This window comes from Pteronotus mesoamericanus, unplaced genomic scaffold (assembly GCF_021234165.1).
Source record: "Pteronotus mesoamericanus isolate MK-2021 breed Mesoamerican mustached bat unplaced genomic scaffold, CSHL_Meso_final scaffold_125, whole genome shotgun sequence".
NCBI classification, from domain to species: Eukaryota; Metazoa; Chordata; class Mammalia; order Chiroptera; family Mormoopidae; genus Pteronotus; species Pteronotus mesoamericanus.
In genome coordinates, this window is record NW_026555304.1 from 7,087,567 (window position 1) to 7,113,856 (window position 26,290).

At 47.7% G+C, this 26,290-nt stretch overlaps 1 protein-coding gene across 13 annotated transcripts in view; it reads left to right on the forward strand.

The window, feature by feature from the left end:
• The window catches only part of SEMA4D (semaphorin 4D), a 121,859-nt gene that overhangs the window by 41,782 nt on the left and 53,787 nt on the right, over positions 1 to 26,290 (forward strand). For 9 of the 13 annotated variants that reach the window (XR_008530399.1, XR_008530400.1, XM_054588049.1 and 6 more), the window contains exons 2-3: positions 9,864 to 9,949; positions 25,548 to 25,612. The gene's annotated coding sequence lies outside the window, so the exon portion shown is untranslated. Of the gene's footprint in view, positions 1 to 3,151; positions 3,619 to 6,363; positions 6,476 to 9,863; positions 9,950 to 14,161; positions 14,506 to 25,547; positions 25,613 to 26,290 lie in introns of those variants that run through there. The other 4 variants (XM_054588051.1, XM_054588053.1, XM_054588055.1 and 1 more) reach the window with 4 other exon arrangements.

The following is a 26,290-nucleotide window of genomic DNA, read 5'->3' on the forward strand; positions in this document are numbered from 1 at the left end:
ACTTTAGAAAACTGTCTTCAAAGCTAATAATTCCATAGGCAATTTGCAGACCCGAGTGGTTTCTCAGTAGCTAGATCTTAAAGGTAAAGTGGATTTAAAAAATTCTGTTTTGTAAAACAGATATCAATATGTAACAAATCTATGAAAATATCCTAAAATTATGAAGCATATTGAAGACCTTATAAAAGTTTTTAAATATAGTATAGAGCAAAAGTAGATTTACCATTGTTCCTATGAAAAATAATACAGTGACTAATAAATAATAATATAAGGATGAACTCTGTGTTTTGTATATTCCCAACTCTAATCCTCCTTTTGCCCCACCCTATACATAAATTACAGCTGAGCAAGGTGGGCTTTAGGGCACCGACCACCCATACAGTTGAAAATCCACATATGACTTATGTCAATCCTCTGATTCCCAGCTGTAGATCGAAAATACATCCATATAATTCTAGTCAAAGAATATAAAGAATACTTGAGTTCATTGCCTCAAAATGTCCTTAAAGCCAGAAACATTCTTTGTCTCTCATGAATGATAGAATAAGGTGTTTTCATAATGCCAGTTTGGTAGGAGTATCTTTGAACTCATGATGGGCTGAATTAATATTTTCTCTAATTTCACACCCTGTTACTAGTATGGCCCACAGGTACCTGGCTCCCTGGTCAAACGTTGTCCAGCACACCTTTTTGGATTTGTGACGAGGCCCTGTGAGGCTCTGAGAGTCGTCCCCAGGCCAGAGTGGGTGTGATGTGCTCCCTGAGCCACATTAGCACCAGCCATGGCCACCAGGCATGTCCTGCATCTCATCTCTGAGCCTGACGCTTAGGGCGTTGCCACCAAAGGCTTTGTAAGGAAGAAGGAGGCATGAGAGGTCGCTGGGACAGATGCCTGGGATCAGGTGGCCCATCCTCACAGGGTCACATCATTGCTCCTTCTTGTCATATCTGTGTCTCTTGAAGAGAGGCCTGCTCTCATAGTCTCTGGATTATTAGGAACCATCCTTGTAGATGGGGCGAGGTCAGCTGTGCTGGCAGCCGCCTGGCACTGCTTGTTTCAGTGGGTGGATGGACCAGAACCTTTCTTGCTGGTTTAGGGGATTTTAGACATGGATCCTGGGGCCCAAGCAAGTTTCTGTCCTGCTAGGGCAGCACCTATAGGGCAGTATCTACCATCAAACAGGTGTGGCCAGTCCCTGTCTCCTGTGGACCAAGACTCACACTCACTGTGTTGTGATAGTTACCTGTGCTGGCCCAGGCATGGTGTTGCTTCCTGGGGCACTAGACACATCACCAGATCTCTGTCCTGGTGACGGTCATGACCTGGAGTGGGCACCAGGAGCCCATTGCGGGTGGTACTCGTGGGTTGGTGCCCATTGTCACTGAGTGCTTTTGTGTTCCTAGTGCACATCCTCCCCTCACATGGTAGCAGTGTGGGGAAGAGGCATGTACAGATTACAGGCCCGGGTCTAGGAGGCTGAGCCTGTGGAGTCGAGACCTGGGGAAGCCACCCAACCCACTGCCCAACTCCTCCTGTTTCTTCACCACCAGGCGTGGGCACCACCAACCCCATGCTGTGTCTCCTCCCAGGCCCTGCAGAGTGACAGGGACATCCAGTGCACCCCACCCACCCCTCACAGACACCATATGATGTTCCCTGGGTTTGGCCCATTTGCGGGAGAATGTGCAGGTGGGCAGTGAGCAGCCAGAAAAGAAGAGGTGCCTTTGCCAGCCCCTGCTTTCTATGCTGGTTTCACCCCGCCAGCTGTGTTGAGTGCTCGGTCGGGAAGCATTTTCAGTACATCACCTCCTCATTCACCCACTGCCAAAGGGCAACCAGGCACCCTCACTCTCCCTGTTTTCAAGGCTGGGCACTGCCTCTCAGAGGAGCTGGTTGGCTTGCCCAAGACCCTGCAGGAGAGCCAGGGAGAGGGGCATCTCACCCATCTCCTCCCTGAAGCCTTGAGGCTCATGGGGACCTCTGTGGCTGGGTCTGTATGCTCTTTGGGCACTGAGGGGCCATGGCCTTGGTGGGACCCAACACGTTCTCCTCCCCGCAGGGCTCTGAGGTGCCTTTCTCCTGGGGGGGAGGAGCTCCTTCCCCCTTCCTCAGCTTGGTTGGGCCCTGCCCTGCCTGCTCCCCTGAATGAGCCTACACAGGATAACAATCAGGCTCACATCTTGCATAGCCTGCCATTCAAAGAGATGAGAAAGGAGCCAGCCTGTCCCACGGCCCAAGGGGAGGCTCCCTGTGGGCCTTGTCCCACTGCTGAACGGCGCCTTGTCGTGGTCAAGTGGGCCCAGCTGCCCATGGCCCGTCTCCAAGGCCCCACCCACGCTGCGATCTGGAGCCCCCCAGGTGTAAGGACAGACACCAGGGCAGCAGAGGTCCCCGAGAGGATGGGATGGCTGGGCCAGATTGTTCTGTGCTGAGCACCGTCCTCCCTGTGGCCAGCATGGCTGTCGGAGAGGTGAAGCCGCTGGGCCTGGCAGCAGCGTTAGTTGCCAGAGGCCCAGCATTTCTTATGTTCTTCTTCTTCTTTACAGATGGTGTGATGTGTTATTTTTCACTAGAAAAATCCAAGAGGATCTACAAACTAGTGGGCACAGGATGTGTAAAAATCAGAGTGTGATTTTTGTTCTGAGTGCTTGATGTGTGTGATCTCGTTTAATCCCCTGAATAACTGGGGTCACGTACAATCCGCCCCAATTTGCTGACAAGGATTCTGAGCATCCAACGCATTATTAAGGAATAATAAGAGTCTCCTTATTATTCATGAGGATGGGCTTTAATTTTCCCAGTTCTCAGGGCTCAGTTGAGTGAGGTTGAGTGAGTAAGCAAGCAGGCGTCCTCCTATCCCCTGCCCAGAAGTGCCTGAATCCGAATGGCCGGCCACCCTTCTCAAGGACAAGGGGAGTCTCTCTGAAAAGTTTGTCCATCACACAGGTCGTTAGCTAGCATCCAGGGCTGAGGCTGTGACTCTGGACATGCACTTCAGTAACCTGGGCTGTTCCTGAGCCCTTTCCCTGGGCAGCTGATTCAGGTCCCCATGGACACATCAGAGCAATGTAGATGGGGTTGGGGGTGTTGGCTGCCTCCTTTCTTGATTGAATTGCCCGCATCTCTTGGTTTCTCCATGTTGCATGCACTCTGGGAGGAAACAGGTGGAGACAGCAGACACTGACTACCTGCCACCAGTGTAGTGGCTGTGGTAGGGACACTCAGGCCAGGCCTCCCAGGGGCCGGTGGCAAGAAGGGCAGGTGTGGGGAGGATCTTTGGGACTGGCTCAATGCCCCAATGGCTCCTCATAAGAAGCAGGTGTGGGTCCCAACCATGGTCTCCTCTGAAACGTAGTTCTGGCAGTGAGGTGCGTGCGTGGGGACTGTGTCCACTGTAGCCCGTGTGTGTGAAAGTTAGAGAACTGAGGCGAGTGCTGTTCCTACAGAACAGAGCTGGGAGTCAAAGGGAGCAAAAACTACTCCAGAAACTCCACAACGCGTACTTGCGGACTGCCACTGGTGTTTGGGGGCCTTGTAAAAAGAAGCAGTGGCAGAAGAGTGCAGAGCTGTGGACTGGGGCTCTGAACGGGGGTGCTTGTGAGCCTTCCAGAATTGGGGTAAAATTTGCATCTGAATGGCTAATCTAATCAAGATTGTCCTGAAATGTTCTGGTTTCCTTGCTGTTTTCCAGTTTCCATTAACACTCATTTGCATTTTTATTCAGCCAGCATTCTTAAAATTAATACTACCTTATGATAGCCTTTATCCTTATTTCTCCTAGCTGTGGATGTCTGCGAGGACCCCTCCCACACTGTCTCCTGGAGGGTTCCCCGCAGGCACTCTCCTCAGCACGCACCCCTGCCTGCAGGTGAATTCTGATCTCAGCCAACTACCATTAACCCTCAGTAGCAGATAGGTTTTGTTTGGACTTTCCAAGATTGAAAATTACATATTAATTGCTTCCCAGCATTGAGGAATTGGGAGACTACCTAAAAATCTAAATTTTTTCTAGAAAAACTTAGCAGTTGTGCCCACACTGAGCCATGTTACCGAGTGGCTGTAGGGATCTGCTAGGGGTTTACAGGAGGCAGAATAGTGACCGCAAAAGATGTCCCCATTCTAATCTCTGGAACCTTCAAATACTTTACTTCATATGGTAAAGGGACTTTGCAGATGTGATCAAGAATCTCGAGATGAGAATCTGATCTGGGTTATCTGGGTGGGCCTTCCATGCAATTAATCTCAAGGGTCCAAATGAGAGAGTCAGGAGGACTGAGAGGAGAGAAGATGCAGCGCTGCTCCTGTGAGGGAGGAGAGTTTGCCTCTGCTCTCCCAGAGTCTGTCAGTGGAGTCTGCAAATTCAATTCACAAATGACAGATCAACAAGAGAAAAAGGCATACAGATTTTAATATTGTTAAGTGCACAGGACAGCACATAAAAAGAAGGAAAAACCTAAAGCCTTGAGTCTGATTTATCATTTTTAACACAAAAGGCGAGAAGTCACAAAGTGACAGACAATGGAAAGGGGATTTGGCCTCATGGACAGTAAATTGTGGGAAGGTGACTAAGAGACACTTGGTAGGTAAGGGATGTGTGTAGGATGTCATGCAGGCTCATCTCTGGGAGTCTCTGATATATCTTTACAAAGGGAAACTACAGCCTGCTTTTATGCAGATGGCAGTGGGTGGGGGGTGGCAGGGAGCTCTTTCTATATCTCAGTGCCTGCAGCTGAGAATAACCCTGATGCCAAAGTGGCCTGTCTGGGGTGGCATGTTCTGATCCTCTTCACTGGCTTTGAAGGTAGAGGAAGGAGCCCTGCATCAAGGTGTGCAGGCAGCCTCTAGACAGTAGAAAATGCAAGAAAATGGGCTCTCCCCTAGAGCTTCCTGAAGGAGCACAGCCAGCTTAGATTTTTGCCCAGTGCATCCCATGTTGGACTTCTGGCCTCCAAAGCTGTTCGCTAATACATGCGTGTTGTTTTAAACCACTAAGTTTGTGATTCTTTTTTACAGCAGCCATAGGAAACCAATACAGGTCCCTTAAGATGTGGTCTTGTGCTTAAGGAGCTTCACATTGGTCCACTCTCACTTTATTTGAGATACACACGCGCGCACGCGCGCGCACACCACCACCACATATCCTAGCCATGCCTCAGGTCTCTTCCAGATGTCAGCTTAGAGTGTGTTGCCAGGAGATCTTGGTGCGAAAAGTGAGCCGTAGCCCAGTAGGTATCCTGCACCTCCTGCTGGTGTCCTCACTTCCTGAAGTTCCCGAGTCTGGCTCACACCAGGGCCATGACCCCCTGGCCTTGTGACATTGGGACAGCCATGGAGCGGGAGCCAGGTAGATGTAGTATAGGGCCTGGCTGGCCATGCAGGCAACCAGGGTCCTCTTTTCAGAAATATCACCTCCCCTGGCCAAGGTCTATTGCGTTTTGAAACTCAAACACCTGGAGACAGATATCACCTGTGCTGCCATGTGGAAGTGCAGTGTCTGTTCTTACCGCCACTTGCAAAGGTCCACTCAGTGGCATTGATCCTGGCAGGAGGGCCATGTCAGCAGAAGCTGAAGGTTCTAGAAGAGGTCACTCCAGTGCTATATCGGATACTCCTAGATGCTGCTCGACCCTTCACTTTGCTCCATGTGCAACCTCTCCTGTGTCTGTAGTGTCACATCGACATGAGCCATGGAAAGATCCCAAAATGCTGGTGCTTTCTTGTTAGTGGAAGCTTTGTGCATCCCTGAGTGACTGTCCCTTTGGCTCACAGCACCCCTGGGTGGTGGGCGCAGTGCCAGTTGGAGGTGGTGGAGCTGGCTGGGCTACCTTGGAGGGGTGGCAGGTGGGGGCACCTGAGGCATGTGACTCAATGCCCCCTTGCCTTCCAGGAATGCAGTAACATTCTGTTGTGTGAGTAGATCCCATTTTATTTATCCATTCCTCCATCCATGGACACATGGTTGGCTTCCACATTTTGATTGTTGTGAATAGTGCTGCTATGAACATGGGTGTGCAAGTATCTGAGTCCCACTTTCAATTCTTGCGTAGATACCTGGAAGTGAAATTAATGGATCATGTGGCAGTTCTAGGTTTTTTTTTTTTTAGATTATATTTATTTATTTTTAGAGAAAGGGGAAAGGAGGGAGAAAGAGAGGGAGAGAAACACCTATGTACGAGAGATACATTGATTGGTTGCCTCTCACATGCCCCCAGCTGGGGGCCTGGCCTGCAACCCAGGCATGTGTCCTGACTGGGAATCGAACCGGCAACCCTTCGGTTCACAGACCAGCATTCAGTCCACTGAGCCACACCAGCCAGGACAAGGTTTAATTTTTTGAGGACCCACTATCCTGTTTCCCACAGTGGCTGTGCCATTTTACATTCCCACCAGAAGTGCACCAGGGCTCCAGTTTCTTCACTTCCTCACCAACATTTGTTCTCTGTTGTTTTGAAGTAGCCATCCTGACAGTATGAGGTGATTTTTCTGTGTTTAAAGCCTGAATTTGGAAACTCATCTGAATTTCACATGCTGATTAAGCATCATTCTACAACACTGCATGTCTGTTTGGGGGATCCATGAGTCCTAGTGACCAGCAGCTCGAGGGGGAGCACATAGAGGACACAGAGGTGGACTCTGCATGCAGTGTATTGTGTATGTGTGCACATGTGTGTGAAGCCATGTGCACACATACACACAGCCATGGGTGTGAAGCCAGGGTGGCCTTGGCCTCGTGACCTCTCACACTGCACAGGGTCAGTCCGGGCTGCCACCTCGCTGTGGACACTGCTTCAGGACTCAGTTGAAGGCAGGGTCATGGCACTGACTCTCCCGGGACAATTCAGATTTAGGAACAGGCCAGCTCACGTTGTGTGGCTCCCCTCTTGCGCTCCGTCCTCGTTGCCCATGTGTCGCCTTCAGCAGTCCTCACGTGAGGCAGGTATGTGGGTGCACCAGGGGCTCACCCCTTCCCTGCCTCCACTCTTACCCAGTTCCTTGGTCTCTGGGTGTGTGTGTGCATGTGTGGTGTATGCATGTAGGTGTGGGTATGTGAGAGCACAGTATATGTATGCATGCATGCGGTGTGTATGTGTGTGATACGTGTGCATGTGTGATGTATTTATATGCATGTGATGTGTATGTGTGCACATGTGTATGTTTATACATGCCTGATGTGTATGTATATGTGGTGTGTGTTATGTGTTTTGTACATACTGTGGTGTGCGCATGTGCACACATGTAATATGGTGTGTATAATGTGTTCGTGTGTACAGTGTGTTTGCGTGCACATGTGATGGATGAGTGCATGCATGGTGTGTGTGCATCTGTATTGGGTTTCTGCATGGTTGTTTACATGTGTGTGGTGCATGTGTGCATGTATGTAAAACCTTTTGTGTCTGCATCTGTTAGCCTAGTGTCATGATCCTCTCGGGAGTGGGTCAGCAGGTGGTTTGTTGTGAGCTGTATGGAGAGTGTTTTCCAGCTCTTTCCTGGAAGACAGCTTGGGGATCCCAGGAAGGGACACAGGCCCTGGAAGCTGGGGGAGATCTAGTAGAGATGGACCCAGCCCCGTTGTTCCCTGAGTTCCTTCAGTCATCTGAATAGGAATTGAAATAACCGTCTTAATCCTGGCACTGTACTTCCTTATGTGAAAGAACGGTCCCTGGGAAATAAAAGAGCTGTAGAGGGGAGGTCTGAGCTGTGAGCTGTGGGGAGCTCATGGGCAGGGATTGGCAGGGAACATGGAGGATGGCCAAGATGTGCTCAGCAGTGGGTGCCAGGCAAGGGAACAGACCAGCCTGGCCCTCATTTTGCCTTGACCCTGGGGAGATGGGTGGAGCTGTGCACAGAACACCTCGGTGGCTGTGGTCTTAGGGGTGCCATTGATATGGTTTGGGGTGTAAGATTTGCGGGTTTTGCACTTCCTGGTTCACCCATTGTGGGATGCACTGCTCAACCCCATCTCTCTTGTCACGTTACTCTTATTAATTGTCATTAGGAAAGAACACTGGAGAGGCGTCCATGTATGCATGTCTTAGTGTTTCAGGACCTCACTAAGGTGGCCCGATTTCGTCCCCTCGGACCTCAGCTCTCCATGCTGCTGGGGGTCCCATGCTGGCTCCTCGGGCCCAGGAAGCACTCTCTCAGAGCAGCATGAGGAGCACCTGCTCTGTGCTGACTGCACTTTGCTGGCACCACCCTGATTCTGTTTGGTTTGCACAGAGCCTGAGGGCAGTTTGAGCTTGGTCCTGTGGGCCATCCCTCAGGGCTTCCTTCCCTTCAGCTACAAGTGCATCAGGAGTGGGACAGTGGGGTCAGGTCTGCCTTGCACGGGGCTGGCGCTGCGGGGGCCTCAGGTGTCCTGTGGAGGGATGGAGAAACCAAGGCATGGAAGAAGCTGTCAGGGTCAGCTCTGTACCAGTCCCTCTCACTTTATGGACAGCAATGACTTCCTCTCTTCAGACTCCAGGCGCTTAAACACTTGGTAATACAGTGGCACCACATCCAAGATTGGGAAGGGCTGTGAGATTTATTCTCTAAGAGACAGCAGCTCATTAACTAAATGTTTCAGAGTTAAATTATTAAAGTGGTTCCTGATGGAATGTAGGTCTGGGATAGCTGGCAGCCATGGACACTGCTCTCGCTACTACCATGGGCCTCCCTCCCCGGGTGCGGGAGGTGATGAGGGGGATGGGGATGAGTGGCTGGGGCCACGGGCGAGCACTGGGGAGGGCAGTGCAGTTTCCCAGGTGTACCTGCTGCTCCAACAGGGAATGCATCTCCTGGCCTTGGCTTTCAAAGGCTGTCTCTGTGCAGTCGACAACCCTCCTACCCTCCAATCCTCCATAGTTTTCTTAGTCCTTCTGCTTCAAATGAGGGTGTTAAGTTGCTGCATGGGTCAGTGTTCACATCAGCAACACCTGTGCTCAGGTGCCCAAGGGTAAGCAGGTACCATCCTGTAGGGTGATATTGTTTAGAACAGGATGCGAAAGTCAGAGAGTGAGACCAGATCCTCCAGAGGTGCAAAGACAGGTGGATTTCATCAGGTGCTCAGTACAGGCTCCTCTTCTCTCTGATAAGTTTCTTTGGGGCATGTCCTTGTAGAAGAAGCACGATGTGAAAGGGTTGGTTTGTTAACAGCTGTGTCTCTTTGCAGGGTTAGACAACTACTGGATGAGCAAGTTAAAGGTTCTTTGTGGTTCAGGCCATTTGTGGCCAATGTCAGTAACACTGCTAACATTGGCAGTTGCTAAGTGGTGTTAGATACAACCCACACACTGAGGTCTGCTCTATCATGTAGTTCAGAAACCGAGGGCAGAGGGGTTGAGAAGCTGGTCCAGATCACACAACTGGTAAGGGGCCCAGAGCTCAAGATGGGGCAGCTGGGCCTGCTGTCTGGTCTGATTTGTATTCTCTTGGGGATAAATGGACAGGTGAGACCTTGACAGCGCATGGCAGCACAGGTGTGCGGATGAATAAGGTAGATCCCACAGGGGTGAAGACATGAAACCAGAACCTTGCTGGGGATCTGAAAGTGTGGGGCCTGATTTGACTGAGGGATGGAAGGACTGGAATGTGTCCTAGGGGGACTCAGTCCAGCTTCCCCTTCATTGTGGGGTGTCCTTGGAGGGTACAGGTTGAGAAGTCCTCAAGTGAGAATCGAGAAACTGCTGACCTTTGGGAACATGATTGTTTTGTAAGAAAACTACTGGGGAAAAAAGAAAAATACTGAAAAATGCATTTTCTAATGTAAAGAAATTAGAAGATACAGGAAAGTGCAAAGAAGATAGTTAAAGATGTCCCTGAAGGTCTGCCCAGCACTGGGCACTGCTCACACATTTTGCCCCTGTTTTGCCTCTGATAGGTGGTCACGATTCTGAGGTCAAGTGCACCGTCCAGCTCACCTGTAAAAGCAGGTAGTGCCATCCTGCCAGGATCCAGGAGTCGAGGGTGAGTGCTGGGTGCTTGGAGTGTGTGCCACCTATGTCCCTTCTGGGTGTGAATAGTCCTTTTTTCCACCTGAATAAGCTTACATCTAAGTGCTGTCTTATCGTCTCCTTGCATTTAATAATGTATTGCGTTTGTCTGTACTTGTCGGTAGGTATCGACTTGATGGTTTGTGTTGCCTGCACAGGGTGCTATGATATAACTTACTTAGCCAGTTCCTGATGGGCACACATTTGAGTGATACATCTTTACTCTTAAGTGATTTGGAGATAAACATTCCTGAGCTGGCATCCTTTGGAAACTGTGGGATTGCTAAGGCCAAGGAAACAGTGTGGCAGAGCTAGTCAGGCTCTTCTGGAAGGCCCACTCATCTCTGCACTCACCTGTGAGCTAGAACTTCTGCGGGGGTTATTCTGGGTCTGGGAAGCAATGGTTCACAGGTCCTGCCTCTGGCCAGGTGGGCTCCTGTGCTGGATGCAGGCTTTGCAGCCAGGTGGCAGTCATCTCCCAGGGGGCAGTAAATTGTTTCCCACTGACCATTGAGGAGCTACTCCCCCACAATGTTTTATGTGTATTAAAAGAAAGATACTCCCAGGGATCTCTTGGGGTGGGGGCTGGGGAGTGAGGGTAGGCTGGGCAAGCTGGAGCTGGTGCTTCAAGTTCTGGTTTGCAAGTTGAGAATATTGCAAAAAAAATTCCAGTTCTGAGGTTTTGTGATATATGTCGTGCCTCTGAGTAGTCCCCCTCCCTGTGACTTAAATGTTTCTAGAACCCTGTCACTTTCAGTGCCTGTCCTGGGCAGCTGGATGTGAGCATCTTCTACAGAGCCGCTGCTCAGTGCCCCTTCTGACCACAAGTCAGGGTGAAGCAGCAACTTTGGAAATGTTCAGACAAGTTTTTTACTTACAGTTTTAAATCAGGTTTCATTGTCATTTGCTTGACATTGAGTAGAACCCTGGAAGGCACAGGCTCTAACCATGAGACTGGTCGCCTTTCATCCACTGTGTGGACTTCAGTTCCTATGACTTATTTCATTTTCATGCTTTTTCTTAAAGCTGCCAGGAAAAAAATGAGTAAGGTGCACTCTTGACTGACCTGATTAGCAATATTGCATTTATTGTCAACACGACCTTCCCAGATTTCCTGTGGAGGGCATCTCCATCCTGTAAAATGCCTGCTGGGCTCCTCACTTGGAGCAAATTGGAGATTTTGATAACAAGCTGGATGTAAGTGAGCCCTATGAGGGACTTGCTAGTCCCCTGGGTCAGGGTCTCCCATGTAGGAGGGAAAATACAGCTTTCTAGCCCTGAGGAGCTGGGAACAGGCTCTGGTCAGACATCAGGTTTTGGACGCTGACTCTTCTGCTAGTGTGGCTTCTGGAAGTTTCCAAGCCTTGGTGTTCTTATCTGGGAAGTGGAGATGATGGTGTAATGCTTCCTGGCTCATCAAGTCACTGCAGGAGTCTCTGTGAGGAGTCAGCACATCTCTGGTGCCACTTGGTGACCTGACTCACTTGTCTTCCTGCCCCAGAAAGCTCTTGCTGTGGTGACAGGGAACTCTGCTCCCCAGGTGTGTCTCCCTGGCCTCTCACAGGAGGAGCAAGGCTAAGACTAAAGGGACCAGACGGTGGGGGGGGCGGGGGGGGTCCTCCAAACATCGTTGGGTTGGAGAGTGACTTCTGGTTGGCAGAGGGACTGCCTTCAGCCCCGGTCAGATGGTCAGGTGCCTGGTTGGCGATCGTCTTCTCGGAAGAGCTGGGGCTGCCCTGGGTGTGGGTGCTTCCTGGGCCTAAGACAGGGAGACATGCACGCAGGGTCCCCTGCGTGTTTCCTCCCCTCTCCTCCCTGGACTACGTATCAGACCCAGAGCTTCTAGTGACTGGGTGAGGGGCATGAAAAGGTGGATGGAGCTGGGTTGGGTGGGCCCAGCCAGTCCCGAGGGGTATGGCATAGGCCGCTGAAAGGTCAAACATAATGATGAGCATCCTGCTTTTCCTTGTCACCCACAGCAGGCCAGGTCCGATCTTGTTTTCTGCTCTCCTGGGAGGTACTCCCTCCCTAGGGGCACCCACCACCCCATGCCTGATGTCAGGCTGTCATGAGAGTTGTCAGGATCCCAGTGCAGGGTGAGGTCCCAGTGCTGGGTGAGGTCCCAGGGCTGGGGAGAGCATGTCCTGGTGGAGTTGGAGGGCCAGACAGGGCTGGGAGCTGCCTTTGCCTCAGTGTCTCCCTGTCTGAAATGAAGGGGTTAGTGTACAGTCATACCACCCTGAACACGCCCGGTCTCGTCTGAAATGAAGGGGCCAGGGCTGCAGGGGTTCTGAGGACTTGCTGAATTGACATTTGTGCCATACTGAAAGCCCTGCCTGCACCTGGCCAACGACTCCCTGCCTTTCCTCTGCAGCCCAACACCCACCTAGACAGCCACAGGTATGGCCGTGCCCATCCTTGGCCCTCCATGGGCCCTTTTAGACCTGGCCCACGTCCCTCACTGTGTCTGGCACACAGGAGCTCAGGTGTCGTCGGCAGAGACGTGACTGGGCAGCATTGGCTGGCACTGAGTGTGGGTGGAGCCCAGAGGGAAGCCACGATAGTGGGGTGGCCCCATCCTGAACTCGTGACCACTAGGAGCATAAGGAAGTGCCACTGCAGGAAGTGCACCCACACCACCCCCAGTATGTCTGGATCCTGTCCTGCCACATGGTCCGGGGAAAGCAGAAGTGCCAGAGAGGCCTGGATAGTGGCAGACTTGCAGGCAAGAGAAGGGCCTCTCCCCAGGACCAGAGACCTGGGGCCATGACCAGGCAGCACTTGTCTGAGGTCAGCCCACTGGGCTCCCATGTCCGCACAGCGCAGCCCCCGCGAGGGACCGGGCTGCTGTGCTGGCTCTGCCGGCTCTGCCTGTCATGTTGTCTGCAGGTGGCGACTTGCCGCAGGGAGTTCTTGCCTGGTGTTCCTTGGCACAGGAAAGGCAGGAGTTCTCCTTGGGGATAGGGGTCATCAGGAACCCGCTGGACGTGAAAGGCCTACACTGGTGTTTCTTGGAGCACCTGTGCTCACAGGAAGGCCCAGGCACACCTGGCGTGAGTGTGGGTTGGTATCGAAAGGGAGTGGTTTAGTTATGTTTCTGTGACACCCCCACTGGCACTTGGCAAAGAGAGGCTGCCAGGAGCCAGAGGAATGAGTCATGCAGTGGGGTGGCCGAGGGTCCCCACTGGCGGGGTGGCACAGCCAGCTAGTGACGTTCCAGGTTCAGTTCTGCGGAAAACAAGGCTCCCAAGCTGTGTCACCTTCCATAGAACAGTGCAATGTGATATGTGTGCATACATGCCCATTTTCTATCAGCTTGATAAGTCTGATGGATAGTGAAGGATAATTACCCACCTTTGCTTTACAAAAAGCATGTGTCCTAATAAAAAGGGCCCCAAAATGTGGAAAAATGGAGCCCTTTCCTCTGGCTGGCACTGTTCCAGGACCCACATGTGGGGTCCCCTCTGTGCTGTCCCTGAGTCCTTTCCTCACGTGCTGGTCACTAGATGCAGGTGCCCATAGTGCCCAATGTGGCGAGTGTGCCTGAGGCCCCTCTCTGACCAGCACCTGTCATATCCACGCCCTGTGCAGAGTAAGGCATCTTGACTCTGTTTTGTCACGAGTGGGAGCTGAGTTGTTCTGGGCCAAGATGAGTTCTCTGCTGGGACATGTGGGTGTGGAGGGGGTGGCCCAGCTTATCATAGTGTAGAATGTTCTAGAACCTCTTTTAGTTTTTCCAGTTGATTTTCGTTCCGGTGAAGAGTGAGGATCAACACTCCTGGCTAGAACTGAGGAGACAACGCCATCTCCATTCCTAACTTACCCTTTAGCAGTGATTCCCCCAAAGGGAGGGGCCTCCTTGGGGGTAACCAGGCAGAATGAGGGCCTGTTAACCCTCAGCAGCAGTTCTCTTACCTGGAGGATAACCTGATGATGATGATGGCCCAACTGCTGCTCCTCCGTGTCTCACACCTTCTGAATCATCTGGAAGATGACACAGGGCTCCAGACAGGGATGCTCCACCCCCTGTGAAATGGAAGGAAAGGCCTCCAAAGGGTCCTGGGAATATTAGGCCCAGCTCTGGGAGCAAGTTGCAGGTTAATAGGACTAGGGTGCAGCTAGCAGGCTTGTGAAATGTGTGTAGACTCTCCCCATGTGGTGGCTACAGAACAAATCCCTGGTATCTGGGTGCTTGGTGCCTTCCAGTGGCTATGACCTGACTTCGCTTCACACTGGGGACTAAAGCAAACTACTCCCAGGTACTTCCTGCCATGTTGAAGGATACAGGCATTCAGTTTTTCCAATACGGGCCTCTCACCCTGGATGACACACCTTCCTGAGACTGACCTTCCCGACAGCTTCTGAACCACCTTGGGGTAAGACAAAAATCCCTCGAAGCCTGGATGACATCGTCTTAGGTTGTTCTTTCTCCCGTCGGCCCCAGACTCCAGGGAGGAATCATAGCAACTTGGTCTGGAAACATCTGGAAGAGCCTTGAGGGCAGATTGCTTGGCTGAGTGACTGACTCAGGTAGAATCCCCTCAAGGTTCCTCGGTGGTGGTGGTGCCTACTTGGGGACACACCTCTGCTGATAACGTGAAAAGTAGGAATGGTTGCAATTACAGCCATTAACATGCATGTAGACGGTGGGATAGGAAGTATCTTAGCAGCAGAGACACCCTGGTGCTTCCCAGGTTAGGAAAAGCTGGGACTTTTCCAGGCCTCAGGTGGGGCCCCAGCAGTGTTTGCTTCCTTCTCCTCTTAGCTCCGTGTGGGGCTGTCTTCCTGGCCCATTCCGAGTGCTCTTGGGAATCCAGTCCACCCGCCCGCAGTGGCCACTCAGTCCTCTGCTGATGGGTGTAGGCTGGTGTGGTTTGACCATGATTCAGAGGCAGCACACTCTTGGCTGCAAAGTGGTCAGCTGACACCAAGGGCTGAGCTGGCATTCCTGGAGGTCACTGTGGAGGGTGTGGAGTTGGTGAATCAGAATGAAAAGCTTGTGCAGATAGCATGTGCACAAAATAGTGAACAGTCAGGAGGTGGGAATTGGTGGCCTGAGGTGACAGGCTGTGAACTGTTCTTTCTGTCTTGCCTGGGGCCTTTGTGGAACATTTGCCGTAGTATATGGATTCTCTAATGGCCATAGTCCAGGGAAGCCTGGGGTAAAAGGATAGGCTTTGTGTTGGCTCAGGCTGTGCCAGCCTGAGTTGGGATGACAGCCTGTGGTTGAGCTGCCCTGCCTCTGTCTCTGCTCTGTAGTTTTAAGGAGAATGGTATTTTGCAGTTTTAAGACTTAAAAAAAAAAGTCCTGTCTCAGGCCTGGGCTTGTTGAGGCTCCGAGGCCCGTCCCTTCTGCTGCAGCAGAGAGGAGACCTCCTCATCTCCCTGCATCTGGGCTCGGTCTGGGAGCCAAGCACAGGGCAGGAGGAGGCTGGTCCCCTGGTGAAACCACACCTGCTTTCCCCAACCCCCAGTTGTGGGTACTTGGAGGGGTTGGAGCACGTGAGGGTGCAGGATGCTGCCAAAAGCAGCCCAGAGTGCAGTCGTGAGCTAGCCCCAGCTTCTAGATGGGTCCAGGCAGATTCTGTGATGCCTTAACCATCTGGTAAATGGCAAAGAGAAGAAGGAGCCACCATTTCTGAAGTGCCTGCTGTGGGGCCAAGCACACCCCCCATCTCTGCCTTCAGTTCCTGGAGATGGAAGGGTGGGGGCTGCTGCTCGGGGCACCTTCCAAAGCTGGAAAGACAGCGGGAGACAGGACCTCGCAGAGAGCGATTCCTGGCCCTGCTCACTGTGATATGCCCCACCCCCAGTGCCACGGACCATGGCAGAGCCCGGTTGGCCTGCAGGTGATTGCACGACCCTGGAGGAGGCATTGCAGCTGTGACATGACTCTGGACTGGTTCCTGTATTTTGTGAGTCTCTTTCAACTCAACAGCAGTTCCTAAAATCTTTCTCACCAGAGCCGCCTCAGAAAACCCACTTCTTCCCCTCCTGTACTTGTTTCTGTTAGGATGTCGCCTGTGTGGCCATGAGATCCTGGTCAGAACTTTTTTGGCACTGAGAAGTGGTCCATCTGTATCATGAGGGCTTAGTGCCATTTTGTGTGGCTGTGTTACCATTTTATTTAAGTCCACTCCTATAGTGTGTGTGTGTGTGTGTGTGTGTGTGTGTGTGTGCGCGCGCGCGCGCTTTTAAGTCCTTATTCATGCAGCTTTGTCCCCAGCAGTGGGCTGCATTGTATCCTCTTCCGGGGAAATAGCTGAGAGAGGTAGAGAGACTGAGAAAGGTGAAGGGGCTGTGGGAGTGGCTGGGGAGGTAGAATACCTGGGGAGATGGAGAGGCTGACAGAGTAGTGGAAGAGGTGGAGTAATTAAAGGAATGGAGGGGCAGAGAGGTGGAAGGGCTGAGGGAGTAATTTGGGGAGGCTGAAGGGCTGAGGGAGTACCTGGGCGAGGTGGAGTAGCTGAGAGAGGCAAAAGGACAGTCACCTGTTCTGGGTCACACAGCTGGGAAGGGGCAGCACTGGACCTGAATGAACCTGAGCAGACTGGCCTCAGAGCCCACACCTGGTCAGGACATTTTGCTGCATCCCCTGTTAGAGGAAGAATAAATACACACTGAATTAAAGCATCGAATTGACTTGAAAGAAGTATAGAAAGTGTGCTGCGTGACTTGATTGTGTTTCATAGTGGATAAGATACTTGTATGCTTTTTCAAAAATAGCTCAGCTAATTGGAAAAACTTAGAAGAAGGTTGGATGAATGTATGAAGGGAACCCCAAGAAAACTGGAATTTATTTAATAAAAGATTGTTTATTTATTCTTATATGTTTAAACTTCATTCACTTTCCAAGTACTCTCCATTTGATGCAGTACACCTATCAAGATGTTTTTTCCACTATTCAAAATAGTTTTTGGACTCATCCATTTTGATGCCTTTTAGTGCTTCTGCTGTTTTTTGTTTCACCTCTTCCACATTGGCAAAATGTACCTTTCACATGTGGCAAGATGAAAAGGACTTTTTTTTATCTGGGGACATACACACAAAAAAGTCTCTCGGGATGAGATCAGGTGAATGGAGAGGGTAGAGCACAGGAGTTGTGCTGTTTTTGGTCAAAAATTGCTGAACACTCATTGCAGTGCAGGCAGGTGCACTCGTAAATCACCCATCATGAAGTGGGCAAACGCACTGAAAGAGTCTTCAAAAACAATTCACTGAAGCCAAAGGCAGCCTCTCACAACACCACCAGTGGTTACGTTGATACAGATGGGTTCCTAGAACACTCACATAGAGGGAGAAGCCTGTACTACAAGGGGCCTGCCCTCCAGAAGATAATTCCACAGTTTTTGGGGGTCCCCCTTGTAGAACAGGCCCTGGAATGGTGTCAGCCCCTTGGGGTCTCCTTTTGTTTTGGGGGTCATGTTTGCTTGCTTCTCCTGTATTCCTGCTTTGCTATAAGGAAGCAGATTTCAGTGGAATTGGGTTCTTTAATGCGTGTGGTATTTGATCTCAGAAGATACATCTCTCCAAAAAGATAAATGATTCCTAGAATCTGTCAGGAGGAGAGGTCCACAGGGTCTCCCGGAGTTTGAGGACTCAGCACTGCTGTGTGGCCCATTCAGCCCCTCAGTTGCACTCTGAAGACAGTGGCGCCCTGCGGGCTGGGTAGGCCCACCCTGATCACGTGAGCACTTGGCTCATTTATAAAGTTGGTTCTGCTTGAAGGAGCAATTATGAGGTGTGCATTTCTCTCTTTGATTGGATTATCAGTGTTGTGAAGCAGCCAAGTTGGGAGCAGAAGAGTTTTTCTAACCTAACAGAATTTTAAAGGGGGAAAGAAAATTCAGTGAAAGTGAAAGAATAAAACAAGTCCCTGATCTGTCAAAGATGTCTATGAGGCCACCTGCGACCTTGAGCAAACTTTAAAAATTAGTTATTTAAACCCTAAGGGATAGTAGCTTTGATATGGTGTCAGTTCGCTTTACTCTTTGGTCCACGTATTATTAGTAGTCCCAAGAGTTTATCTTTCCTTTTATGAGATAACTTTCAGCATGAATAAGGAATCTCTTTTCCAGTTTCCTAATGAATTTTTTTTTCAGTCCCCCCTTGTAAGTCATGGAAATTGTGCAGGATAAACCCCAGAAGAAGGAAGTAAACCTGTCAGTGTGATGAGTTGGAGTCTTGAGCCTGTTTCCCAGTCCCCAAGGAAATGGCTTTACAACCGTCTTAGGGCATCCATTGTGTGACATGCAGACATCTGCAAATAGGCTCTGCAGTCTAGATAGAAAAGCTTCTTGGTCAGGTTGTGCTAGTGGTTAAATCAGTCTTTAAAAATGCACTTTAGTTGGTAATTGGCAATGATCTGATTTCCAGCATTATCAAATTTCATTGCACAGCCATGATACCATGTTGGGGAGCATGGGACACACACAGGATGATGCCACATGCAGAGACCCGTGGGATCTTGGCACAGTTCACACAGGGGCCCCCACCCAGCCTCCTGCCTGCCCTTGGGCAGCAGGTGCATGCTTCTTTTTTGAACTTTCAAGTTTCTGTTTCTGCTGCCTTGTGGCTGCAAGCCTGACTCTCTCCCCCAACCACCCCACACCAGGGTACTGTGTGCTCACGGCGGCCTGCCCTCCCCCAGGCCCTGTGCACCCACACATTGTAGCCCCATCCTCCAGAAGTGGTCATGAGGGAACACTCCCCTGCTTCAGTTATTTAGAAGGAGGAGTTCCAACAAAATGGTAGAATAACTGGAAATGATGTTAAATCTGTCTGCTGTTTTTAAAAACTTCCACTTTGATGAAACCCATGTAGTAAACTTCAAAATGGGAATTATATTTATATAATTATTAATTAATAATAAAGTTGTTACAGCCCTTTTTTAAATTGTCAGAAATATGTTCGCTGTATTTTCCAGTTTTTTTACATTTAATATGTCTTTTAGTATCAGGTTAAAAATATCTTAATTAGGAAACCACATGCTTAAGGTAAAAATTCAAATAGTACTAAAAAATACAAATTGTAAGAAATGAAGCACACTCTGCCCTGACCAGTGTAGCTGTTGGTTGGAGCATTGTCCCGTAGGTGGGAAGGTCATGGTTAGATTCACGGACGGGGTGCACATGAGATGGCAAACGGTCAATGTTATTCCTTCTCTCTCCCCCCCTCTTCTTTCCCCTCCCTCTCTCCCTTTCTGTCTAAAAGCAGTGAAAAAAAAAAAGTCCTCAAGAGAGTATTAAAAAAGTGAAATACGCTCCTACTCCAGACCAAAGCCATTCTCTTTTCTTTTTTTTTTAAATTTTGTATATGTTTATTTGTAAAGGGTTCAAAGAAAAAAACGATAAAATAAAGGTGCTAAAGTTTATGAATAGTATGATGACAAATATATTTATGCACTGGTATATGCATAAAAATAGAAGGGAAAGACATACAAAACTGGCAATAGGTATAACATAACACCAGTGTAGTTGGGGGTATTTGGAGATGTCATAAAGTTAATTATTTTATTATTATTAAATAATAATTTATTTATTATTTATTTAATAATAATAAAATAATTTGTGCCTTTTCACACATGTAAATTACATTCTTTAAAAATAAATTTTACAATAAAGATGAATTAAACTGTAAGATTTAATGTGGATTTGACTTTTGTGATTGCCATGACAAAGATAGTCTTAAGTTGTATTTTATATTAATTAAATCAGTATGTTCTCAAAGAGAAAAAAATGAAAGACAGAAAAGAAGAAGGTAAGAGAGATATTAAAAGAGAAAAATACAAGAATGGGAGGGCAGGTAGAAGCAGAAAAAAGAAAACAAATGAAGGAAAGAAAGAAGGAGGGAAGGGAGGAAATAAAAGAAGGAAGAAGAGTGGGGGAGGAGAGGGAAAACCTATATTCTTGATTTTGATTATTCACTTTAAAAATCCTTACTGTTGACCAGGTGAAGTTGCAATATAACGTATCCTGCACACTACTACTCCTGTTATTACTAATAATGATAAATATAATAACAACTCAACTGAATTTCTAAAAAGTAAGAGAGAGATTTAAGTCCATTTTTCATAACACATTGTGTTGTATTTTATTTAAATCAATGTACACAATGCAAATTATTCATTTTGGAAGATAATTTAAATTATAATATGTATTATCATTACATATAACTCTTAAGTCAATTTTAACATTTGTTTAAAAATGACATAAGAAGAAATTTATCTACAGGTTAAAAAGTAAGTTTTCCCTGCACAAGATTATATTTTTTACATAAATAATAGTATATACATGGTATCTTCATATTTTTCCTATGTAAAAATTACACATTCTTTGATTTGGCTAGAAGATATTGTCTTAAACGTAATCTTTCTCTGTTAAAAAATGATCAAATGTAAACTGAGCTAACAAACAAAACAGGAACAGACTCATAGACAGGGAACAAATGACAGCTGGTTGGGGGGGAGGTTAGGAGGTGGAGGTATTGAGCCAAAAAGAAAAAGGACTCATGGACATGGACAGCAGTGTGGTGAATGCTTTTGTGGGGGAGGTATAAAGAAACTAAATGGTAATAGAAAAAATACAATAAAGATTATATATTTAAAAATAAAAGAAATAAAAAAGATCAAGTGTATTTATTAATAGTAAATTAAAATACCTTTATTTTTTGCCTAAATGGCATCTTTGGTTTCTGAAATAGAATGACAGTGCTTTCCCCCGCCCTTATTATTTTTTATTTATTTTTAATTTATAAATCATGTTTATTCTATTACAGTTGTCTCAGCTTTTCCCCCTTTACCTCCCTCCACCCATCCCACCCCCACCCCAACTCCCACAGTCAATTCCCACTCTGTTGTCCATGTCCATGGGTCATTCATACTTGTTCTTTGTCTTGTTCCCCTTCCTTCCACCATTGTCCTCTTTCCCCATCCCCTCTGGTCACTTTCAGTCTGCTCCATGTTTCCATGCCTGTGGTTTACTTTGTTTGTTAGTTTATTTTGTTGAGTAGATTCCGCTTATAGGTGAGATCATATAGTGTTTGTCTTTCATCAACTGGTTTATTTCACTTAGCTTAATATTCTCCAGTTCCATGCATGTTGTCGCAAAAGGTAGGAGTTCCATCTCTCTCTCTCTCTCTTTCTCTCTCTCTCTCTCTTTCTTTCTTTCTTAAATGCAGATTGATTTTATTTATTTTTTAAATGTCAAAATTAATTATAAAATATTTTTAAAATTTAAAACAATTATAAAGTCTCAGCAATTAAACCAACATGACGCCAGCACAGAAATAACCAAGTAGATCAATGAAATATAATGAGCATTCTAGAGACAAACATATGTATCTAACAATATAATATATGATTAAGTTGATATTTCAAATCAATGGGTAAAATAAGGCTTATTCAACAAAGAAGGTACATGGACCATGATTACTTGAAATAAAACAAATATAGAGTCCTATTTCACACATTATACAAGAAATATTTAGATGAGTTAAAAATCAATATGTAGAATCTAAGGAGTTTTAGAAGAAAATAGAATATTTTTCATGACCCGAAGTAAAATATTCAAACCCAGAAGCTATAAAGTAAATATTGACAATATGACTATATTAAACATTTAACTATATAGTAATATACATATAAAAAAATTAAAGGACAAGGAATAGAATAGAAAACTATTTGCAACACATCTAAAATATGGTTAATAGGGTTTTTTTGTTTTTGTTTTTGGGTGTTTTTTTTTTTAGGGGGGAAAACGTCTACAAACCTTTAATCAATAAATAGATAAAGAGTACCAAAAAGTCATTTAAAGCTTTTTTTAAAAAAAATAGTAGAAATAGGCAAGAAATATACTAAAACAGATTTAGTTTCAACAGATAGTAAAGGAACAATTAAAATAACATCATTGTCACAATCAGATTAATGAGTATTAAAAATATTGGTAAGATCAAGTATTGGCAACTCTAAAAGGAACTAGGTATTCATAGAAACTTTTCCTTCATCTTAAAGCACTCCCTTTAGCATATCTTGCAGTGCTGGTTTGGTACAGGTGCATTCTTTTAGCCTTCTTTCATCTGGGAAACTCCTTATTTCGCCTTCCATTTTAATTGAGAGCCTTGCTGGGTAGAGCAGTCTTGGTTGTGGACCTTTGCTTTTTATTACTTGGAATATTTCTTGCCATTCCCTTCTGCAAAGCTATTCTCTAGTCACTCACTGCCAGCAGGTCCTAGATTAAATTCTGATCTAATCAAATAGTTCTTTTTTTGATTAAATTATTCACATACACAAATGATCACACACCATGTGCCTGCACAAATAGGAACATACTATAACACTGTTTAGAACCTTAATTTTTACTGAACTACGTATCTTGGACATCCTTTCACTTTAGTGGCTGCTTATTCTTTTTAACAGCCACATAGTATTCCAACCTAGGGATGTGCCACAATTCATATAAATAAACGTACTTATACAGTATACATGTGTGTGTCTACACAAACATACATACCCACACACAAACACAGATGGACTTCTAGTTTTCCTGTCGGGCAACTTCCACACATATGGGTGTGTCCACACTGATTCCTGGCAGAGAACTGCTGGGTCAGAGGTTCTCACAGGTGTTGCCCAGGGGCCTGCAGAAGTTGTCCTGTGTATGTGAGTACTGCCCCGGCCACTCATCACTGCACTGTATAGCCAGCTCTCACGCTGCCCTTCTCAGTGGTGGGTCATGGCGTCTGGCTGTAATGGACAAACCCACCCTATACAGGACAACTTGGGGGGAATGTTGATTGCCACTGAGGATCTCCATTTCACTGACCTGAGCACTGAGAGGGGTTCTGGGCTGGGTGAGAAGGTTGAACGGAAGGGGTTTGAGGCCGCCTCCTTGCCCATAGCCGCAGAGTGTGGCTGTGGGCTCAGGGATGTTGAGCACTGAGCCTGAGCTCCTGTGGACAGGAGAAGGCTGGTGGAGCCCCAAGACACTTTGCAGGAGGGGGCTTAGATGTACTGGCAGCCAAATCCTGCTTTTATATCCTACGGACCCTTCTTAGCAGCAGCTCCCAGGTTTGAAGAGTCACCACTGGTCCTTAGGTTGTGCTTTCAAGGTGCTAGACTCTACTTTTAAGCTCTTCACAAGGTCACTTCTGGGTTCTCAAAATGACCAAGTATCATAGGGACTATTGTTATGCCCACTTGCTGGATAAAGGAACAGAGACCCATGGAGGCCCAGAAACTTCCCAAGGACACACAGCTGGTCAATGGAGAAGCCTAGCCAGTAACCCAGGTCATTCTTACTGCAGATCCCCATGCTCTGGCCCCATCCCCCCGTGCCTTCTCCCTGTGCTAAAGAGAAGACCTGGCTACTGCTGGGTAAGGGACTTTCTAAAGGGCAGGTCACAGGTGCAGAACTCGGGCAAGATGCAAAGGCAAAGGCCCCCTGCACCCTGCCCCTGTGCTGCTGTCATAAGCAGCCATCAGGCTTGGGCGGGGAGGCTCCCACACTCTGGCACTGCTAGGGGACTGGTAGGAGATAAAGGCCATGTTTCTCACCAGGGAGCTGGAAACATTTCTTATTTAATTTCATTCCTTTATTTTGCAAATGGACCCTTACGTTCTTTTTAGGTACCATTATAAGAAGTTAGGAGAAGCCTAGTGAAAACTATGTGGTTAGTAATTGCAGGAGGAATACGTATTTTGCAATCTTTAGTGGATGAAAACTAATTATATAGAGCTTGTGGGGTTTTAGCTTCACAAAGAAGAAAAACTGCCATGATGAAGCGTGCAGACAACTAGGGCTGAGGTCTCTGTGGTTGACTGAGGCCGGAAGTGTGTATTTTTACCCAGGAACTGTAGGGGCTAGAAGATGTTTAGTGGAGGTGAGGTATGGGAACTTGGCTTGAGAAGGAACTTGGCTTGAGGATGCCGGGGCCCAGTGTACTGTGTGAGGTTAAGAATGCAGACACACACAGACCCCTAGCCTGCGTCAAGTGCTCATTACCAGGAAATGAGGGTGAATTGGGTTTGTGCTCGTCCAACCACAGAACAAGCAGCTCTGGGCTTTTATTTATTAAAATGACAAAGGCTTACTGAATTTCTAGAAGAGAGATATTTTTCTCTTTTCTCTTTATAATTCTTAGTGTGTTCATGTTGTTTACACCTCTTGTGCATGAATCACTCTTTTTCCCAGACGTCTCCAGGTGGCTGCTGTGCGCCGTCTGCCTGAGTGACGGGAAAACCTCACAGTTCTTCGGGTTCATCCCTCATGGGTCTATCAGCTAAGCCAGCACCCCCCACCCCAGCATTTAAATAGAAGACAGTGGTTCCATGTGCTGAGTGGATATGGCCTTGTCCAGGACACTTGTCTGCTTGCTAAGATATGAAGTTATTTTTGCTGACAAGTGGCCATCAGAGGCAGCTACTGCTGCAGGAAAGACCCAGACTCAGTCTTTGGAAGCCTTACTGCGGTGGGCACTGATGAATCCTAACCATTTTCTCCTGGTACTTTGGGCTCTCATTTGCTAAAACTTGAGGTGTTTGTTCAGGGTTCAAGAGGCATGTCGGGCTCCGAGGGCCTCAGGTGACCCTGGAAATCGTGTGCCGCAGGTGGATGTGTAAGAGTGGTGTGCACGCTGGTCTCTGCTGTGAGCATGCTTGGTCCCACTCGTTAAGGCTGTGAGAGAGAGCTGGGGCACCAGCCGTGTTCCCAGGAGTCCCTCCTACTTCTTTGCTGTCCTCAGAGAAATGGCAAGAATTGTATAAGCTCTTAAAGCAAAACAAAATAATACTCCAACAACAACTAATGCCAGAATTAGATTCTCAGGTTTAAAAAGTATGCTGGATCATTTGCAGCCATAGAAGTGTCAGCATCCGTTTAACCAGCCACCGACCACTTCCTTAATCCTGCACGGTGGGCTCTGGTTTTGCCATTCTGATTGTCTTTGTTGAATAGTTGGTGATTTTACTGGACTCAGGCCCCTGTATTGAGGGCTCTGTCCTGCACTGTGCAGGAATAACACACCCACCACAGAAACTTGCTACACCAATGTGGAAATTCTACTGTTTGGCTTAAAAACAGCAGTCAAAAACAAAGAAAATTAGGAATCTAAACAGGTTCTTCAGGAAATCATTTTCTTGTAGGTATTTTGTATTAATATTTTGCCTTCTCTTTTATTGCCTCACGCCTTTGGGTTTCAAAGAGGATAAGTTCTAAAGGATATATCTGAAGTTAATAGACAATTCAAGGATACCTTTTTGATTAATGACTGTGACTGTGACTGTGACTCATTTTGTGGGGAAGTGGTGACAGTCGGGGTTGGGGACCAGCTCCCTACCTAGGTGACCAGCTAAGTAGCGTGACCTTTGTTTATGGAGGAGTGATTGCACACTCACTCCCTGTTTGCCAAGTGCACAAATGCCATTCTGATCCTGGGTCAGAGAGTCAGCTGCCAGAGGGTCCAGAACTTAAAAAAAAGTTAGGTGTTTCTTTTTAATACTGTTCCAGAATTAATACTGAGTTTATGTGGACGGACAACTTAAGTGTTTAAATGTTCCTGTTTCCCATTATTTCCAGAGCAAAGATTTCTGAAGACTTCTTCCTAGAAACGACTGGGAAGTGTTGAGAGACACAAGATACAGGTAAAATCACTTTTTTCCCTCAATCTATGTCCCAGTTTATCAATGTTGACACCTTGTGAAGCCTCAGTGAGATTCAGCAGAAAGTCGGTTGTTGGTCCCTGAATGCTCTGGGGAGGTGGAGCCCAGGGGCCAGGAGGTACTGTGCACCTGGACTTCTGTGCATCACCTGATTGCCCTTCCCCCCACCTCACCTTTCCCAGCTTGTGCTGCTTCCCCAGCTCTCTGGCTGGTGGCCCCTGCTCTAAGCCCCGAAATGCTCCATCTTCTCTTTGGGAGCATATGAGTGTTGTCTGTGAGGTCCAGTGTAAAAAGAGGGCAGTCATCGTGCCCTGGATTTGGACTGTTTAGTGATTAATTTTAATTTTGGTTAGTTAATACATGGTCAACCATGTATTTCCAGGTTTATAGGAAAGAGAAATGCCAGTTTAATTTGTAAAAATGAAAGCCCCAATCTCTTCTCACCCTCTTCTGTCACTTGACTGTCGTGAGTGGACCAACAGGACTGTAACTCTGCTGGCAGCAGGGTCTTGGGTGTTGGCCATGTATGTGGGGCACAGCTCATGGCAGTTTGGTGGGCAGCATCATGACACAGCTTTGGACACTTAGCACTGTCTGTTTCTTGGCTGGTCACAGACACACACATTTTGATAATGGCCTGGTCTGCTGGACCGAGTTCCA